A 22,140-nucleotide genomic window follows, 5' to 3' on the forward strand; every position below is an offset into this window, starting at 1 on the left:
AGCCAAGTCTAGTGATCAATAGCAGAGGTATTAAATGTCCTGATTTGATACACATGTCCAAATCAGACTGAGGGAGTGTGGTAAATCACTCATGCCAGTGGGTCAGTTGGTATCTGTTCAGATTTAGTCGAATAGGTTTCAATTCATCTGATGTCGTGTGACAGACTGTCATCCTTTCCAAAAACCTACTTAGCGGATTCGATTGGAATTCCCATTGGCTGGGATTGTGAGTGTGCCAGGGCTTTGCATGTATGTCGGTCGTTTGATGGGATGGTTATTTGATATGGGTGGTACTTTTTCCCTGCTGTGACTTATACTGCTCTGTAAATGGTTACTGTAAAGACCTTTTTATCATATGTTGTTAATAATATCTATCTATCTATCTATCTATCTATCTATCTATCTATCTATCTATCTATCTATCTATCTATCTATCTATCTTTCTATCTATCTATCTATCTATCTATCTATCTATCTATCTATCTATCTATCTATCTATCTATCTATCTATCTATCTATCTATCTATCTATCTATCTATCTATCTATCTATCTATCTAACTGTCTGTCTGTCTGTCTGTCTGTGTCTATCTATCTATCTATAGAAAAGCACAACAGTTAATCCAATTCTCAAAACAATTAGTACAAACTGCAAAACCTAGTTGATAACCTGCAAGAGCGTGTCACTTGCTCAAAATGGAGAGCTCATTCCTCAAAAGCATGTATGTCAATGAAAGTGTCAGTGTCATCAAGATGAAAAGTCCTGACACCATTGTTTATAAAGATAGTCATATGGCTTTGTCATGTTTTCATTGTGAGTTTACTCTGTAAAATATTTTCCAATGCAAAAAAAAGTCAGATTTTGGTGACACTACCTGAAAATACTAAAGACAACACTATATACTATTTGAACAGCCATTTGAAAACTACAGTAAAGTTAGACATCACTGCATTTAGAGAGGAATCTGAGTACAAGACACTGAAAATGTATGTTTCACATTTTTACTGCATTTGCTCCTTGCAGTTCTAATTTATTGACAGCATTGTGCAAAAGAATAAATACACCCTTATTTAAAACAAACATCAACTCCCTTTGGGTAGAGCTGTGCACGACTGTAAACAATATTGCAGTACATATTAGAACTGAACCTACAACATACATAGGTCTGTAAATCATTCATGAAATTGTTCAATTTGGAAGGCATTTTCGGGGAAAAAATGATTTTAAAATGTTCATAAAATGAGCTTAACAGATTTTGACAATTAGTTCAACATTTTTTTATGTAATGACTGAAGTAATGAAATGAGGACTATTAGTTTTATATGGAATGACTATTCAGCATTCACAAGTTTAGTTAATTTTGACTGACATGACATAAGCAAATGATAATGTTATAAAACAGCAGAGAGTTGTATGAAAGCAATTAATTCATGTCCAAAAGCATTTGCAATTTGTTGGAAGGAATGAAAAACTGCTACTATGATGTCCACAAATAACTAATTGTTTTGACTTTGAAACTGCCTGTCGCTCTTGATGGCGTCCTGCTGCAAACGCAGGTCTGTGTATGTATTTACAGCACGAATACAACCAGCCTCTAAGCGAGCTGAGAGAGGATCACGTGAGCTCTACTGGTGCTCCTATTGGCAGTCGCTCAAGAAAGTCGCTCTTCATTTGCATAAAGTTGATGGATTTTCAACTTTGTCGCGCCATTCGACATGCCCACCTGGTCACCAACGGTCGCTGTCGCTCGCATAGATAAAGGTCGCCGGAAGTTGCTTGTCGCTTTGCTGCTGCGAGTCGCTTGTAGTGTGAATGAGGCTTAAGTGTCAAATTTTGGAAATTGAGATTTAAAGGGCACCTATGGTGAAAAATCTACTTTTCAAGCTGTTTGGACAGACATGTGTGTAAGTAGAATGTATAGACCATCATATTGGGGTGATATAAACACACACAGTCCTTTTTTTTTCAATTTAACAACATAAAAACGGTGGACCAATTGGAGTGGTATTTAGATCAACCGCAACTTGGCGTAGGAGTGCAGTCCCCCCACCCACCAATATTGATTGACAGGCACACGTCACCTAATCCTCAGTTTGTCGTTTCACTTCCGCCATTTTCAGCGTGTGAGTCAAAGCGATGTCACTACTAAAGGAATACCCTTGCTCTATTTTTAGATGCAAGACTCATTGGGCTCAACACAAGATTTATCACATTATCGCTGTAATCGGAATTATTGTTTGTAACTTAGTTTGTTTGTAGGTAGGTTTGCAAACTAGTACTTTTCAATGTGTCTATCTTAAACTTCAGCCGTTTGCATTTCTCGAGGTCACAGAAGCTCCCTGTGAGTGTGATCTTAACTAAGTGCAGCTGAAAGTGCGAGCATCTTTGCATCACGTGAGTGTCGCTCCATTGGAAATAAAATAATGAACTTGCCTGCAGGTCACATAACAGAAGCGCCGCTCGGCGACGTGCAGTGCCATGCATTTTAGAATTAGAATTTTAGAATATCAGGGTACAGACAATGGCGCTTCAAGTTGGCGGCTGTCCGTGGCACCCAGCCAGGATTCGGGACACTTCATGTTTCTGCCGCACCACAGAGCTCCATCTGAATAGCTTCATTTTAAATAACATGCGAATGTCCGTGTCTGGTATTCAGTGTCGCGGCTCTAAGCGGGTCATCCGGTGCCTCAGTCAAAGTTAATGCAGTGTGCGTGGTTATTAGTGTCGGTGTACACGCTCAGAACTTTAAACTAGCACACAGTTGGCTGTAAAACTATACAAAGACACAAATGTTTGTGTACTCTCTGCTTGGTCTGTGTCCGAGGCGAACATGTACGGCTGAATGCTGGTCCTCTCATTCATGCTGCTTTCTTCTCTCTGTCTGCCTGTCTGTTGCAAACACAGAGCGGGGGAGCTCTTGGCTCCACCCCCTTGTTACGTTGGGCGGGAATTTGAAACTAATTTTCATATTAAGCAACACACCCCTAAAACAGCGAGCTGTGTACACACCCCCAAAATAACACTTTTGAACACATTATAATAGAAAAATCTGAATTGTGTTTTGAACTGAACCTAAACTGGCACACTCAGAAGAACCATAATATTAATATTAAATCATAAAAAAGGGGTAAACTATGTGCCCTTTAAGACATATCTGCATTACATTAAAGCTCAATAAATAAGCTTTCCATTTTAAAAAGGATATCCACGTTGCTAGGATAGGACAATATTTGGTCAACATACAACAATTTATTTGAAAATCTGGAATTTGAGGGTTGCAAAAATATATAGAGAAAAATATCACCTTTCAAAATCATGGTTGTCCAATTCACATTCTTAACAAGCAAATAGCTATAAAAATTGAGTTTTGATTTATTTATGGTAAGAAATTTACAAAATACCTAAGTGGAACATGATAATTAATTGGTATTTGGCATAAAAGAAAAATACTGTGTACTGTGTATACTGTGTATTTTTCGCTATCCCCACTAATCTGCCAGTGCAATTTAAGATTGGTGTTCCAGTGTCACCTATATGAAAGAATAAGTAATCACAAGTGTCACGGATTGGTCAGGCTCTCACGATCCCCACTCACGAAGATCACCATCACCTGACTTCTAATGAGCACACAGCTGCATCACATTCACGAGCACCAGATAAAAGCACAGCACTCCAGTCGCTCATTGTCCGGGCTCGTCTCGACGAAAGCGGACAACTGAGCGACCACTCAGCGTAGTCATCCTCAGCTAAAACAAACGCTTTACTTACCTGTTCTCTTTGTATTCCTCCTAGTCTTCCTGGTCCACCCGAATCGTCCTGTCTTCCAGTCCTTCCAAGTCTGTGTCATCCTCTGTCAGCTGTATCTGGTGTGTGCTGTCCATCCTCGTGTATTCCTGTTACCCAGCCACGGAGGAAAAGACCCCAACATCATTCCTGATCCTCCTGGCTATCCTTCATGTGCTCCTTGTTGTCATTTAATAAACACCCTAACGTTTCCTTACCTCTGTCTCCTGTCCGCTTCATAACAGAAGCCCGGACCAATAACGACGACAACATGAGCACCCCCCGATCACTTTCAAGAGCTGGTGGACCAGTTGAAGCGGATTCTACAGCCACCAGCTCCACTTTCCAACGCACCACCAGCACCGAGCACTTCCGCCTCCACAGTTTCTTCTTCGGCCCTTCCTTCCAGTCCCATGGCCCGACCAGCGCCCTACTCAGGCGGAGCGGGGGAGTGCAATGGTTTTCTGTTACAATGTTCCCTCATATTCGAAATGCAACCTTCTCTATATCCCACAGATAAGTCAAAGATCGCCTACATCGTATCACTACTCTCTGGGCCTGCACTTAAATGGGCTGAGACGATCTGGAACCAAGCCGGGCCGGTCATGAATTCCATCACTACCTTCACGGAGTATTTCAAAGAGGTGTTTGGACGTTCTGATGGGGAAGTAGCCGCTGGAGAGCAGCTGTATCATCTAAAGCAAGGTACTCTATCTACACAGGAATATGCTCTCCGGTTTCGCACTCTAGCAGCTGCAAGTGGATGGAATGAGAGATCGTTGTTGACCACGTACCGGCTCGGCTTGGAACCCACTCTCCGAATCCAGCTGGCCACATTAGATGATACTATGGGTCTGGAGAGATTCATCCAACATTCTCTCCGATGTTCCGATCGTCTCCGTTCCTATCAACAGGACACCATCACCCCCTCGTCTGCACTCCTCCAATCGCCTGAGTCAACAGCCTCTCCAGAACCAGAACCCATGATAATAGAGTCTGGAAGACTGACATCAGCGGAACGACAGAGGAGGCTGACCCGGGGTCTGTGTCTATACTGCGGTGTCAGTGGACACACCCGTATGGAGTGTCCCCTTCGTCCCATTCGGACTTCAGTGAGTGTATTCAGTACGAATATTGAACAATGTAAACCACTTACTACCACCGTACAAATAACTACTGCCTCTATTTCTCTCCTTGTCACAGCCCTCATCGACTCCGGGTCAGCAGGGAACTTCATCTCCCAATCCCTCTGTCGTCAACTCCACCTACGTACTGAGGCGTCCTCGCATATATACCAGATACAACCGATAACCCAGTGCACTCGATCTTCGACCCGTATCCATCGACAATGCGAAGACATCCTTCTTCAAGTGGGGTTGTTACATCAAGAGAGGATTCAATTTCTGGTTCTGGAGGGTGCAAATATGGACATCATTCTAGGGCGCCCGTGGCTGGTGAAGCACGATCCCATCATCTCTTGGGGCACAGGAGAGATAAAGAAATGGGGATCTGGATGTACACCTACCTGTTTTCCAAATCTCCCTCTTCAAGGTCGGAACCCCATTTCTTTGTTTACAACATCGGTCGAGAGTCCTCCTGAGAAGCAGTCTATCCACATTCCTAAGGAGTACAGCTCCTTTCATGATGTCTTCTGCCCCAAGAGAGCTTCCCAGCTACCGCCGCATCGGCCATGGGACTGCGCGATCGACCTAGTTCCAGATGCCCAGTTGCCAAGAGGTAGGATCTACCCGCTCTCGCTTCCAGAGAATCAGGCAATGGAAGATTACATAAGGGAGGCTCTGAGTCAGGGGTACATACGTCACTCAAAATCACCAGCCGCCTCAAGCTTCTTCTTTGTGGCCAAGAAGGACGGAGGGCTGCGTCCATGCATCGACTACAGGGTCCTAAATAACGGTACAGTAAAATACCGATATCCCCTTCCTCTGGTACCAGCCGCTTTGGAACAGCTCCGAGAAGCTAAAGTCTTCACTAAATTGGACCTCCGCAGCGCGTATAATCTGATAAGAATACGTGAGGGGGACCAATGGAAGACAGCATTCGTGACCCCTACTGGCCACTATGAATATGAGGTCATGCCTTACGGTCTGGTCAACGCCCCCTCCGTATTCCAAAACTTCATTCATGAAGTCCTCCGGGAGTTTCTTCACCACTTTGTAATAGTGTACATAGATGACATCCTCATTTACTCCCGGAGTGAGGCCGAACATCGCCAACACGTTGCGGAGGTCCTACACACATTGAGAGAACATCACCTCTACCTCAAAGCGGAGAAATGCTCATTCCACCAGAAGTCGATTCATTTCTTGGGATACATCATTGACCAAACCGGTATACGTATGGATGGGAAGAAAATTGAGGCTGTTCTATCCTGGTCAGAACCCACTTCCATTAAGGAGCTCCAGAGGTTTCTTGGGTTTGCTAACTTTTATAGACGGTTTATCAAGGACTACAGCAGGATTACATCACCTCTCACTAATCTCCTCAAGGGTAAACCCAAAGGACTGGAGTGGACCAAAGAAGCAGCCGCAGCCTTCCGCCTTCTTAAGAAGGAGTTCACAAGGGCCCCACTCCTGACTCATCCTGACCCAAATCTTCCTTTCGTGGTGGAAGTGGACGCATCCACCACCGGCGTCGGGGCAGTATTATCCCAACATCATGATACACCGCCCCGACTGCATCCCTGTGCCTATTTCTCTCGGAAGTTGAGCCCGGCGGAGCAGAATTACAGCATAGGAGACAGGGAGCTTCTAGCAATCAAGCTAGCCTTGGAGGAGTGGCGTCACTGGTTGGAGGGAGCCAAACATCCGTTCCAGGTGATCACAGATCACAAAAACCTCCAATATATCAAAGAGGCCAAGAGACTATGTCCACGTCAAGCCAGATGGTCACTTTTCTTCTCACGTTTTGATTTCTCCATTTCCTATCGTCCAGGACCCAAGAATCTAAGAGCAGACGCTCTCTCTCGTTTACACGAGCATCACGATCATGAAGAACTCCCAACGAAGATTCTTCCCGAACACATCTCCATTTGTCCGATCACCTGGAACGCTCCTCCAGTCGTTGCCACTCCGGAAGCCCCTGCTCCGCCGGGATGCCCTCCTCATCGGCAGTTCATACCACCTGAACACCGGGTAGATCTGATCCACTCCTTACATACCTCGCTAGGCACTGGACATCCAGGGATCAACAATACTCTCTCGCTAGTATCCCAACGATTCTGGTGGCCAAACATGGCAAGGGATGTGAGGCAATATGTTCAGGGCTGTAAGGACTGTGCCCAATCCAAGAGCCCACGTCATCTACCCGCTGGAAAGCTCCATCCCTTGCCGATTCCGAACCGTCCCTGGTCACACCTAGGAGTGGACTTTATCACTGACCTCCCCTCGTCAGAAGGTAATACCTGTATTCTAGTCATCGTAGATAGATTCTCAAAGTTTGTCAAACTAATCCCTCTGAAAGGTCTTCCCACAGCCTTTGAAACAGCCGACAATATCTTTAATCAAGTCTTCAGGTCATTTGGTATTCCAGAAGATATTGTGTCGGACAGAGGTCCACAGTTCATCTCACGTCTATGGAAAGCCTTCTTCAAACTCCTAGGTGTGGCCGTCAGCCTCTCTTCTGGATATCATCCCCAAACCAACGGGCAGACAGAGAGGAAGATTCAGGAGGTGGGACGGTTCCTGAGGACCTTCTGCAGTGGTCACCAGAGCTCCTGGAGCCAGTATTTGGGCTGGGCAGAATATGCCCAAAATTCACTGCGGCAACCCTCCACCGGACTCACGCCATTCCAGTGCGTCCTGGGCTTCCAACCACCGCTCTTTCCCTGGGATGGCGAACCATCTGATGTCCCCGCAGTGGATCACTGGTTCCGGGAGAGCGAGAGAGTCTGGGACGAGGCTCATCAACATCTGCAGAGGGCAGTCCGTCGAAGCAAGGTAACCGCCGATAGAAGAAGGTCTGAAGAACCCAGATACACACCCGGACAAAAGGTGTGGCTATCCACCCGGGACATACGCATGCGACTGCCCTCTCGCAAGTTAAGTCCCCGATTTGTTGGTCCCTTCACCATCGTGGAACAGGTTAACCCCGTCACCTACAAACTACAATTACCCTCTCACTACCGTATTCACCCTACATTCCACGTATCACTCCTGAAACCCTATCACGATCCTGTTCTTCCCTCCACAGAGCCTGACCACGAAGAGGAACCCCCTCCTCCACTGCTCCTAGAAGAAGGAGCCGTCTACGCAGTGAAGGAGATCTTGCGTTCCCGACGTCGTGGTGGCCAGTTGGAGTACCTGGTGGACTGGGAAGGGTACGGCCCCGAAGAAAGGACATGGGTTCCCAGAGCTGATATTCTCGATCCTAGTCTCATGGTGGAGTTTCATGAGAGCCACCCTGAGTTCCCAGCGCCTAGAGGCAGAGGGAGACCACCACGGCGTCGGAGGTGTCGGCCCTCAGGAGCGGGCCCTGGGGAGGGGGGTACTGTCACGGATTGGTCAGGCTCTCACGATCCCCACTCACGAAGATCACCATCACCTGACTTCTAATGAGCACACAGCTGCATCACATTCACGAGCACCAGATAAAAGCACAGCACTCCAGTCGCTCATTGTCCGGGCTCGTCTCGACGAAAGCGGACAACTGAGCGACCACTCAGCGTAGTCATCCTCAGCTAAAACAAACGCTTTACTTACCTGTTCTCTTTGTATTCCTCCTAGTCTTCCTGGTCCACCCGAATCGTCCTGTCTTCCAGTCCTTCCAAGTCTGTGTCATCCTCTGTCAGCTGTATCTGGTGTGTGCTGTCCATCCTCGTGTATTCCTGTTACCCAGCCACGGAGGAAAAGACCCCAACATCATTCCTGATCCTCCTGGCTATCCTTCATGTGCTCCTTGTTGTCATTTAATAAACACCCTAACGTTTCCTTACCTCTGTCTCCTGTCCGCTTCATAACAACAAGCTGTATTGTATTTTAAATGAATGAAAACCTCTTGTTGGGTCAAATCTAGTGGTTTTAATGCAGAGGAAATACTGTCAAACAAGATGCAGTCTAATGTGGGGGGGGGGGGGATATTCTTCTCATTATTAATATTGCTATTATTTTAATGTAATTTGGCTTGGGTACGAAAAGTCAGCCAGTATCCAGATTTTAAGGAGGCATAAAAAATCCAAACACCCATGGGGTGCAGCCAATATTCAATATGCCCAAAACATTTCATCCAACAGTAGCAAAGAGAGGGAAAATACCCTGTTATTTCCAAATGCAGCAATGAGCGTGACGAATAGACCATTTTCCACAGACCGAGCTGGATAGAGAGAGAATGAAAGAGAGGATTTGGAGCAGGGTCTCTGCTCCTACTCTGCATGGGCTCTCAGCGGGTGGTGACACAGGTAAACCCCAGTCGTCTTTTCACAGTAAACCTCATTTATTATTTAATTTCAGCATTTCTGCAGAACCCTCTGCTTATTTGAGTTTCACATTATTACCTTTTTTTTGTTGCAAAAATCAATTGTGAACGGAGATTGAATTCTCTTTAGGAACAGGACAGGACAGGAAATAGTATGTTGTTGATTGACTGGATATAGTGTTGCATGTTGAATATGTCTTATTTGCTGAAAACATATGTTTTGATTTGAACGTATGACCCTATGGAAACACCTCCAGCTTCCCTACAGAAGGATACATGGCAAATCCAGTGTGTCGGAACTCCAGCTGGGCCTCTCCATTTCTTCTCAAGGATGTTTATCTAATTAACATCCTCATGGTATTTTTTCTCAAATTCCTGATTAGACTGCAGAACGAAACAGTGGCAGATGAGGCCTAAGAGAGATCATCTTCAGCTCCGTGGCTGATTCTTTTTTCCCCTAAACTGAGAGTGTTGTAACACATGCTGAAGTGCAATAGCATTAGTTAAAGCCATTAGGAATGAGCCACAGGTGTAAAATCGCTTCCATGCATGAGCCCAGTCTGCTCATGGGAATTTTAATGTAATCAGATTCCATGTCTGATTTATATGAATTGCATTGTGAGGTAAATGGATGATAAATGACTAAACAAGTTTTGTTTTTATCTACAAAGAAAAAATGAATGGTTATTGAAAGTCAGTTTTGTTATTCTGTAGTTTTTAGTAATTATTTTTTTGGTTTAATTAAGCTTCATTTACTTTAAAATTCAAATGTTTGGAAATGGGAACATTAGGGTTGTTTTAGTGTTTTTGAAAGACCATTTGCCAGACAATTTTATCCAAAGCAACTTCCTAGAGAGTTTAGTCAGGTTAGGCACTAAAATATTATAAAAATTATATATATGAAAAAGATCGAATTGAGAATAGACATCAGAAGTCATAGCTATAATTTTCTTTTGTTTTAATAAAAATATGCTGCATACAAAAAAGTAGATATTAAATAAAAAGAGAGTAGTAAATGCAATCAAGTGCAATAGTAAAAAAGGTCAAATGTCAATTCATCCATTTTCTTTTCAGCTTAGTCGCTTTATTAATCAGGGGTCGCCACAGCGGAATGAACCGCCAACTTATTCAGCATATGTTTTATGCAAGGGATGCCCTTCCAGCTGCAACCCATCACTGGGAAACACCCATACACTCTCATTCACAGATATACACTATGGACAATTTAGCTTACCCAATTCACCTATACTGCATGTCTTTGGACTTGTGGGGGAAACCAGACCAACCGGAGGAAACCCACGCGAACATGGGGAGAACATGCAAATTCCACACAGAAATGTCAACTGACCCAGCAGAGGCTCAAACCGGTGACCTTCTTGCTGTGAGGTGACAGCACTACCCACTGCGCCGCCTTGTCAAATGTTAATGAAAAAGATAATTTTTAAAGCATTTTTGCAATGACAAAAGACTCAGCTATTAAATTTTGAATTCTTTTAAAATGTAGTTTTATACAGTTTTTTAACACAATTTGTTTAATTAACCGGTTTGGTTTGCTTGAACTAACATAGAACATTTAAAACATTTACATAAAACTTTTTAAAAAATTTAACAACTTGGTTGTGAGGTTAATTTAAACAGCAAGACTTACTGTGCTCTGTAGAAATGTACACTTTTCCACATTTTATACGGTAACATTTGACTTGAAGGGGTGTTCATAAGACTCTCTTGAAACATTTATAATCATGACATGACACATCATACATATGATTGAGATTTTATGAATACTTATGAAAACCAAGTGTCACTTGCTAAGTTATAGCATGTCATTTTAACTGTAAAGATAACATTGCTTAAGATTTCTTTGTTATGACAACTTTAAATAACCAAATACATCCTAACATGTTTTTGCTTTGGTCAAGCATCATATATATAACAGCATCATTATTTTTCTTGACCTCAACTACAGTGTTAGAAATTGAATATATCAGTAAAATGTCACTAAATGTCAATAATATTAATTATGCTGTTCTAGAATTATTTGACAGAGGCTTGACACTTACCAAGAAGTTTTAATGACAAAGACATTTTGTTCCACTGAAAAAAGGTGATCAGAACAATATTCGCAACACAAATATGATGGCCTCCTAATGATCATGTTTATTACAGATTTATGACAAGTTATGTTATCTGGTAATATCAAGTTATGGTGACACCTGAAATATTAACCATTGTCATCTTTGTATTTAAAATGACATAACTGTGCAAATGACACTAAATATAAGTTGTGATACTCATTCATAAAATCTTCATATTCATTGCGTGTCATATCATGTTTATAAAGATGTAATGACATTCTTATAAATGCCTCCAATTACAATGATAGCTTTTATACATTAAATTGTAGCAGATAAATCTAGAAATAGTATATTAAAGTTTGAGAGATGAAGCGACTGAGTTACAGACAATGGAAAGTATGCTACACTACTCATATCTGAAGCTGGGATATATACAGCAGATCCCCGACTATAAAAGCTCTTTACAAGGGGAACAGCACACCTCGCTTTAATTTTCAGTTTGCACCTGTTCATTAATGTGGTCGTCTTTCTCTCTCTCTTAAATGGTTCTTCTTTTTTTTTTCTCTTGCAGACACAGACTCCTGCAGCTTTAACACCTTCTGTGGCTCTTCAGGAGAACCAGGTGCGTCTCTGTTGATTTGCTCTCTGGCATCGAGGCTGATACTGGCCGGGTGATTTAGGGAGCTGGGCATCACTCCGCCACTGCCTCGAGGTGGAAGATATACGTGAGATTGGTGTTAACAGCACTAAACAGTCTATGAGTCAGAACATGTTGTGTGGAGTTTAATATGATGTGCATCTGCTGCTGATTAAAGGTGGATTCCATTAGACAGAGGGGTGTGTGTGTGTGTGCGCGCGCACAATAAGGAGAGATTTCAAGCTATAATGGAAACTTCAGTCTCACTGCTGTTGTTTAACAGGAGGTATTCTGCACCTGCTGGCTGAACAGTAAACATTGCATTTTCCATTGTGTATTTTTTATTTAAGAGTCTAAATCACTGCCCTAGCTGGTCTGCACACCAGGCTAGAAAAGAATGATTTGATTCTTCAATCATTTTAATGGATGACTGTAAACATGATTGAAAGCTTTTTTTTCTTTGGTGGAGTATTTAAGGCACAGTTTGCAATTTTTGTTTCTAAATGGCCCATATTCATAACAAACAAATGCGGCCGATGATGGCATGACTGAGTGTGGAATCTTTAGAGTTGTTGTCTTAATTAAAACCTATGGGAATTCTGCAGAAATTATGTTTGTGGATGAGTTAAAGTATTCAAAACTAGTGGCGCAGCACGAAAGCAGCAGAGCTTTTATTATGCCACAGTCCACGCTTTCTGTGTTTCTTGTCATGATCAGGGGTGAAGAAGCAGTGCTGTTTTATCTTATTAAATACAGTTTAAGATTATTTTATTATGCTGCTCTGTGCTGTTTAATAAAAGGCACAACATATCAAATTATCTTTGGTATTTCTATCAAAATAAACCAGAAATCAAGGGTGTAATCTGTGTGGTGTACTGTAATCTTCATCCTTTGATTCCCATATAATGGCCCCGATTTTAAACGAGCTGAGAGCGATCGATGTGCTTTGAATCTTCCTTTCTGTGTTGTTTTGAAACTGCGCATGTGCAGATATTGAATGAAATGCGGTACTGCAGAAGCAGCACAACTTCATTTCATTCATTTTAAGCAGAGTAAATTTGAAGACTTACTTTTCCTAATTGTGAGTCCGCATCTTGGTTTCAGTTTCAGTCTTACTCGCTCCGTGCCTTATAAAGAAATCCATGTAGTCCGTTTCTTGTCAGATGGCTTTTAATCTTCACTCAGAGAAACAGGAACAAATAAAAAAAAAATAAACAAAATATAATCTCAAATTGAAAACATCACGGATGCTGTAAAGAAAACTGTATGACTCTGCTGTCTTCTAAAGAACGCACTGTCATCAGACTTAACAGATGCAATTCTTAAAGAGCCAGCACACAATTTTTAACATGGTACATATTTTTAAAGCAAAATGCACAGAATATTTATCTGAACAACACATTTGAATAATGTAAGTTCACAAATGCAAACCATTCAAAACAAAATTATTCAAACAAATGCATCCTATAATATAACATTAGTTATGGAATCCACACAAATAGGCTCCTACACTAATTGTTTCCAACATTTTCCAGTTTTTTTCTTTTGGTTTTAATACACAAACATAAGTGAATTGTTTAATTTAAACATAGTTATGTTCTTTGGACCAACTAAAGTCATCTTTAATTTTTTGGAGTGTGTGAATATGACAGGATTACTGTCATGAACAGTGAGGACCAAGCAACATCTCCAGGTTCTTTGAGAACCAGACCAAAAAAGTTCGTTAGTTTTTTCAAAGCTGCAACTATTTTATTTATGTTAAAACCGCTCAGCTGGATGGTTGACAAAATTAGTTTTTATTTCTTTATTTGTTTTCATTCATTCATGTATTTTCCTTCAGCGTAGTCTCTTTATTCATCAGGGGCCAACTTATCCAGCATACTGTATGTTTTAAACAGCGGATGCTCTCCCAGCCGCAACCCAGTACTGTGAAACATCCATCTTATTCACACTACGGCAAGTTTAGATTATTCAATTCTCACATGCCTTTGGACTGTGGGGGAACTGGAGCACCCGGAGGAAGCCCACGCCAACACGGGGAGAACATGCAAACTCCACACAGAAATGCAAACTGACCTAGCTGGGACTCGAACCAGAAACTTTCTTGTTTTTAGGCGACAGTGCTAACCACTGAGCCACCGTGTCACCCCTATATTTGTTTTACTTTTTAAAAATGGTTCTACTTTGTTTCAGCTGACAGCAAACACTGAGTGTTTAATAATGAATAATATTTTGAAAGAAAAAATATGGTACAGTATAGTGTTGATTTAATATCGGGATTGTGATATTTAATTTAGGTATCGTATCGAAGTCAAAATTTTGGTACATGCTCTAGAAGTTTTGGGACATACTGTGCTTTCAAAAAAAGATTTTTTTTTCATTGATGATTCATTCATTCATTCATTCATTCATTCATTTATTTTCTTTTAGGCTTAGTCCCTTTATTAATCTGGGATCGCCACAGCGGAATAAACTGCTAACTTATCCAGCACATGTTCTACGCAGCGGGTGCCCTTCCAGCTGCAACCCATCACTGGGAAATATTTATACACTTACACTAACGACAATTCAGCTTACCCAATTCACCTATAGCGCACGTATTTAGACTGTGAGCAAAACCGGAGCACCCGGAGGAAACCCACGCAAACACGGAGAGATCATGCAAACTCCACACTGAAATGCCAACTGACCCAGCCGAGGCTCAAACCAGCGACCTTCTTGCTGTGAGGCGATTGTGCAACTGTGCCACCGTGCTGCCCCTCATTGATGATTCATAAAACGCAAATCAATGACATCTTTTATTAATTGATAGACTTTTTTCTGCCACTAAGTTCCATCATAATGTGGAGTCTGACTTCATATTAATGAAAAATATAAATAAATGGAAGTAAATTATGATTTTTATGCTTTTGCAATAAATTGTAAAAGTCAAAAGTTCTCAAAGTGCAAATTTTATCACCAGATCACCAGGATATTTGTGTGATTTTCCTGCACAGCTGTTGCTAGCTAGTTTTCATTACATGTTCATAAAAAAGAACTATTAAAAAGCATAAGCTGAAGCCAAAAATATGTTCTGCTTGAACTGACCCTTAAACTGAACATCTTTTTCCTCGAATAAAAAGTGTCCCAATTCCATTTGGAGCTAAAAATAAAACCTTCTGTCTGTGAGGGTCTGCACTGAGTCATTTTCTAATATGGCTCTGTTTGTTTATGCTAGGCATCAAGGAAACTGTCCTCTTGAATCCACTCTGAGATAAACACCTGTGGCCAAAAAGATCTTGCATTTTCTGTTCAGCTCTGTATATCGCCTGTCCGTATGTAAGTAACTATGTATATCCATAAAAGAACAACAGCTGGCTAATGCTAACAAAAATGATCAAGACAGTGGGTTGATGTCAGAAGACATTAATTAGGGCATAGCTGTGTTATTTTCTGCCTGATGCAGAACACACATACCACATTTTAAAAGGGGAAGATTTTTTTTTTGTTTAGAAAAGTGCTGACCCATTTTCAGACCAACAGAAAGTACGTCGTGTTTAATTGTTCGGCCTTTGTTTGCGTTAGTTTATGTGAGGGAGAAACCTACAAACATCTGTCCGCCAAATGAGCTGGTGTTTCATCAGTCGAGTATGCTCTGTTCTGAGCACACTTTAAATGAGATGCTACACAACCACTGCTTGGGCACACATGTACAATTTTCTTTAAAAAAAGGGGCTTATTATCAGTGCGAAGGAGATTTACTGCCCATGTGCCGTTGGAACAGTTCCATTACAAGAAGTCATTTTTCAAAATCTGTGTGGTAGAGTCACTGAAACTCTGCACTGAAGTTTTCATCCATTTAAACATGCTTGAACAAAATGAATGATATGTATTTACTTTATAATTGTTTGTTTATTTCTTGCAATATGTTTGATTACTGCTATCAAAACTATTCAATCTTTGAATGCCAGTAAAAATAAAAAGACTTCTTGCCTTTTCAGTGGGTTGCCAAGTCCAAACAGCCCTAAGCAGCACCTAGCACACCTGTACAAGAAACAGCTTCTCCTACCTGGCCAGCAACGCTTCTCATTGTAATCTGCTATTCTGTTTCTCCTTAGCGTATCTTATTGTGCCAGGTCTCCTCTGTGGTTAGGCCTTGGGCAGCAGTGTGTTCCCCAGCAGGGCCCGAGCTAATTTATTAGCCCATAAAAGCCTGCGCAGCCTCCAGTAGAGCTTTGATATATTCATCACAATGTGCTGGCTTGTAAAAATACTCAACCCCCTGAGAGATTTCAGCACTTTGTTTACAAGGACCTGTTGCAGGAGGAGGCGGAGGGGAAAACAGGGATGAAAAAGACGAGAGGAGGACTGCAGAACAGGTGTTGCTGGAACAGGTAATGGCTTTTGGGTTTGAGAAATGAGAGTTTTCATGCTTCCCAAGTCAATTTCAATTACAGTCAGGTGCCTGGTGTAAAACAAGGATTAGAAGAGAAAAATAGCCTAGGTTGGGTTGGTATGGTTACCTTAAAATGTGTGTGAATCTGAATATACAGTGTTTATTTTAAAATTTGTTATTCTTTAGGTGAATAATTTATTCTTGCAAGTTAATACACTCAAAGAAATGTTGATTTAATCATTTTTAATCAAAGTCTGACCATTTGCTTCCACTTTTGGAGTGGCTGTCTTTCTCTGATGACATCAGTTTGATGGCTTTAGCCACAAAATTCTTGACTACAGCCCTTTTACCCTTAATTTACTGAAAGGAAATGATGCACAATAAATACCTCGCTTTATTTAGTTTCAGTTGGAAGTACATCAACCTGCTGAAATAAAAGCCTCCACAGTTTCCGATTCACTTTGTATTTTTTGTATATTTTGACCTATACTAAACTAAACTGAAATTTCAAGCGAATGTAAAGTTGACTGTAAAGTTTATTGCACACTGAGTCCGAAATTTTCATCCGTAATGTTAAAAAATTTTATTCAACCTCATGTTGTGAGAATTGTATTGACACACTGCCTCTAAAACTTTCGTCTGTCATAAAAAATAGTTTTTCTGATTTTCACATCTGAAAAAGCGCTTTGAAGGATGTTTTGAGAGTTTAGAGCCACCGTACAAGCGAAAAGCTAAATACAGAATGCCGTCACTTGAGCTACAGATAACTTTATGACAAACATAGACTTTAAAATAAAGTCAGAATGTGACAAACAGTTGAGAACCCCTATATGCTGGATTCAGTGACTGGCACATCCCTTCACTGTGACATTTGACGTACTGCCTATAGACATTAGCATGGTCCAATTTCGGTCCGTTGCTTCGACACGTTAACGCAGCCCCTATCTATTATAATATCTACAACCAGTATCTTTTCAGGATTTGTTTACTTATGTGAATGTGTGAAGTATCACAAGTAATGTATCAAAATTCCACAGATTTACTGAAATAAACTTTGCATTTCAGGATAATCCATCGCAGCTCCTTCCTCTATGCAGTATTGGATGAACATAATATCCCGCCTATTCCTCTTTCTTTTTCAACTTTAGAGAATAGAGGAGAACAAAGTACACTCTTAAAAATCCAACAAACAAATTGGTAACTCAGTTTAAAATTAGGTGGACATATTTTTGAGCCAAGAGTTGAATTTACTCATAAAAACTATTTAACTGCATGTTTGTTCAATGAAAGTAAAAAAATTAGTTGAGGAGACTTTGAATTTTGATTTCTTTATTTGAGCGTTTACCACTGTAAAAAATAATCAGTTAAGTTTACTTAAAATTTTGAAGCAACCGGCTACAAAAAAAAAAAAAAAAAACTGCTTCAGTGGTTGAAGTTGTGCCAAATTATTCCATATAGTATACTTGACCTAAAACAGCCTTTTCAGTCAACTTAAAAAAATTAGTTGGCTTAACTTCAACCACTGAAGCTTAATAAACTCAAAATTTCTTTGCAGTCGGTTGCTTAGTTAACTCAACTTTAAATTTTTTACAGTGTATCAATGCTTGAATTGACTTGTTTTCTTCAACTCGTTGAAATGTTTTGCATTTTTTCGCCGTGGATTATTTAATATGCATTGGACGCATTGTGCAAGTTTGTTTACTTGACAAATTTTTCGCAAATTAATACGAAAAAAACGCATACGAATATTTCTGACCTCAGTGTGCAAAGACCTTTACTCTTGATGACTAAAGATGACATTCTTGAATTAATGACTTATTGGATTTATGCTGGTCAATTATAAGTACGTTGACTTACATTAAGTACATGTTCACACCCCTCAAAATAATGTTGAACTTTGATTGGTTGCTTAACACGTCAATCAGTGAAAAAACCCACAAAAGGAGTACAGGCCTTCAGTCATGCCTGACTTTGACCACCTTGGCTGTGTGAAGTCCAGTTCCTAGACCGGATTAATAAATCCCAACATTATTGACCCAGTCAGAAGACATAAAATTCCCTGCCTTGAAACAAGAAAGCTGATGTTGGGCAGTAAATGTTACTTTCATACTCCAACATGCCAAACAGATGTACTTAATCTCCATATTTGGGTCTGCAGTGTAATTCTCAGCATATAAGTAGAGCGGCTCAGCACCTCCACAGATTATTGCGGATGAAAGTTGCTTACAGCACTCGCATCGGCTGATTTTTCTGAGGTTTGACTTGAGGTTAGAGGAGGTGACGCTATAGCAACCGATTTGAAAACACTACAAGTGCATTGCAAATTAGAATTGACTCGAGCAACTCACCTTTGACCTTTAGGATAAGAACTGCCCTGTTTCTGTGGCGCTCACTCCACTAAGATCTGCCCAGGGATGATGGTTTTGGCTTGGCATGAGGAACAGAATTGCTTTGCCCCTCCCATTGACTTTTTTGGAATTAGAGGCAATGCAGATGTTAAGTGCCTTCACAGAACTGTGCTTGCACCGGCCCTTTATGTCCATGGACATTAAAACCGTGAGACCTAAATCTGGCCCGACATTACACAGGCAGTGGTGTGTACTGTAGGCGATGTACTAAACCTCATGTGATTTTGGCATGCTTTGCCTTCCACCCACGCGGTCTTGACGAGGTCTCGCCTTTGCCTACAGTAGCTGAGCGTAATGGCAGCTCTTGGCATGCGAAGCCGCCTGATTTCGCCAGACAGCACTGCTCTTTTCTCACTGCTGTGGTTTAGGTTTGGCTCATGGCATGTGGGGGATTTGAGACATTGGAAAGGCATTTCCCTGTGTGACCACAAAGTCTTGCCCTCCTGTGTGAGAATGAGGCAGGTTCTGGCACCCAGGCTCTGCTAATGAAAGATTTAATTTCAGTTAAGGGCTATAGGAGGGTCACTCACTTTCCATCTGACATAATGCAGATCACGAATGTGCTGTTGTTTTATTTGGTTACCTAGCTGTGTTGTCTGGGCCACACAGGGAACGTTAAGTCGGTGACAAAGGCTGAATCTTCCTATGCGCTCGTAATTTCCGCTGTGTCTAATCGTCTCCACATCCAACATAAGGCCTGAATTATCAGACGTCTGAATCAGCTGCATTCTGCCAGTTGTTTTGGTTTGTTTGCGGCTATTTTTGGAGACATTATGCGATCGCTCTCAGCGTTGAGTTTCCCCATGACTCCCACCTTAAGTTCAATGTCCATGTGTGCGAACACGGTTTTGATTCTCGGTTCGCTCATTTTCTGCACCTTCACCCAAATAAACCCTCAATGCAGGTCCAAAGGAAACCAAGTCTTATTTGAGGTATGTGATCCTCTCACAATACTTTTTTGGGTTACATCAGGAGACGTTCCAAGAAGTTTGTATTAATTTGAAACAAAACAGAGCAGAAGGTATTGTGAAGGCTCTCACATTATGAGGAAGGGAGGAAAGGTCATGCATAGTTGTAGCAAATCCTCATGCTAAAATGATCATAACCTCTAGTCAGAACCTAAGGACTGTGGTCTGTTTAACGAGTGTGTGCTGTGTTCAAAAGCAGTTTGTTCCTGAGCTTTAATAGATTTAGTCTGTGGGTAGGGTCACTGGTTCCCCTGAGGGAGGTTATTGCCTTGTAAACTGTGTTAACATGTATGTTAATGTTACTGTATTTCACTACAGGATATGAAGTCCCAAAAGTCCTGCAGCCGCTGCATGAGACTCCATTTCAAATTTACAACTTTTAATGATTTGTTTGGCACAATGTAGGTACATAGTTAATGTTTTTATTGTCATTAGAGATTTTTCAAGGGTGATATCAGAAGTTAGGCCCATTTCTGGCAATGTGACAGTTAGCAATTTACCCTGTATGTGTTGTCTTGGTCAGTGGTGATGCTTACTGATTTGTAAAAGATGAATTGTATAAAGCACATGTTAGTAATTTCTAAAGTAAATAAACGCTGTATTCAATGGTTTTGATTATATGCACGTAATATTAAAATAAATTAAATGACTTGATAATACCTCTATTATCATTTTCCAAAATAGTATTAATATTAATAATAATATAATCAGTGGTGTAAAGTAACAAATTACAAATACTCAAACTACTGTAATTAAGTAGTTTTTTCTTAGAAACTGTTATTCACTGAGTAGTTTTAAAATTGTGTACTTTTACTTTTCACTGAGTACATTTTAGTGCTGTATTGGTACTTTTACTCCACTACTTTCCTTCAACCTGCAGTCACTACTTTATTTTTTCTTGTCTATGAGGTTAGAAAAATCAGTCCTGTGATTCCTGTCCAATCAAATCCCACATAGAAAGTAAATCGCATAATACTGAACTACCTTAAGACATGGGTGATTTATAACTGCAGCAAACTGTTTGGAAGCAATAAAAGTGTCCAAGAAGATGTCCAAAATCTTAATATGCATTGACCCAGAGACTGTTTGGATGCATGTCACTGATCAGATGACAGATGTTTACTGTATGAAGACCGAAATGGCCTTAAAAACCCCAGCAAGCCCAAGACGGCAACATAATGTCAGTTTGAAGTTGTACCTCAACGTCATGAGGACCTTGCATTTTGTTTGGTAATGAAAATCGTTTACTTAAATGTCCAAAGTCAAACAAATATCAACGTCTAATGATGTTACAGCTTGGCGTTGTGTGGATGTTACCACTATGACCTCTATCAGATATTGGATTTTGGTTGTCAGTATTTGACCTCAGTATTTGACATCAACATGACGTTGGTTTAAGATGTCGGCTCGATGTTGGTTTTTGGTCACTTTCTACCACAACCTAAAATCAACCAAATATCAGCATCATTTGATGTCATTATTGGACATCAAAATAACCTTGTCCTTAGACCCTGGCTAGACATTGAATTTTGGTCACCTGATATCACAACCTAATTCTAACCTAATATTAACATCTTATGGCATTGTGTGTCTGCTGGGCAATAACTAAATGCACTACAGAATGTTGCGTTTACACACATCCACAAATTACATGTAAATGCATCAACTTTTTAAAGTGTAATACTCACTACTCGCTAACCTTGAGTACTTTTGAAAGGGCTACTTTTTACTCATACTTTGAGTAATATTTACAACAAATACTTTTACTGTACTTGCACTACATTTTTAGGCAGATAATGGTACTTTTACTTAAGGATGATTTTTTCAGTACTGTTTCCACCACTGAATATAATCAAATTTCTATTTTAAAAAATAAGCAGTCGGCCCATTAATATTCAAAAAAATTCCAGTTATCTCACTGTAGTGCTGAAAAATAAACAAGTAAATCATTGCTAAGACTTGACAGTTTATATCAAGTATATTAAACTGGAGCTGTGCTCCAGATGCACACAGTATACTGTACTATATACATTGTTAATTGGCTGTTTAGAAATGAAATGAGAAACATGCTAACCAGCCAGCTGCAATTAGCCCATGGTCACATGAGGTCAGCCTTGGGAGAAGTTGTAATGATCGTACCAAGACTGCAGTGAACCCCATTTAAGAACATGGAGGAACCTTGGAGCTCCAGACGACCTGATCACTCTGCCTGATAAGCGACCACAGATTGCAGCTGCTAGCAGTAGCTCTGGACTGATTTGCTGCTTGGTTAAGAGGCAAAGAAAAACACCAGCTCCGGCCTGCAAGTATGTTGGCGGCAAAATCTGGAGCATGTTTGCTTTACTGGTGCGAGCTCGGACACTGGTCTGCATTCCACTGACCCCCACTTCACTGTGTTTTCACAGGAAATAAACAGAGGCTTGTTGCGGCGGCGTTATCACTCCCTGTCTGTTTGGAGTGGAACC

At 40.9% G+C, this 22,140-nt stretch overlaps 1 long non-coding RNA gene across 1 annotated transcript in view; it reads left to right on the forward strand.

Annotated features, from left to right (window-relative positions):
• The window catches only part of LOC130240193 (uncharacterized), a 42,859-nt gene extending 30,577 nt beyond the window's left edge, over positions 1–12,282 (forward strand). The window contains exon 4 of the long non-coding RNA XR_008838739.1: positions 11,859–12,282. This is a non-coding gene — a long non-coding RNA (uncharacterized LOC130240193). The remainder of the gene's footprint in view (positions 1–11,858) is intronic.
• Positions 12,283–22,140: the final 9,858 nt, after the last annotated feature.

The sequence above is a fragment of the Danio aesculapii genome, chromosome 13 (assembly GCF_903798145.1).
Source record: "Danio aesculapii chromosome 13, fDanAes4.1, whole genome shotgun sequence".
In the NCBI taxonomy this organism is placed as follows: domain Eukaryota; kingdom Metazoa; phylum Chordata; class Actinopteri; order Cypriniformes; family Danionidae; genus Danio; species Danio aesculapii.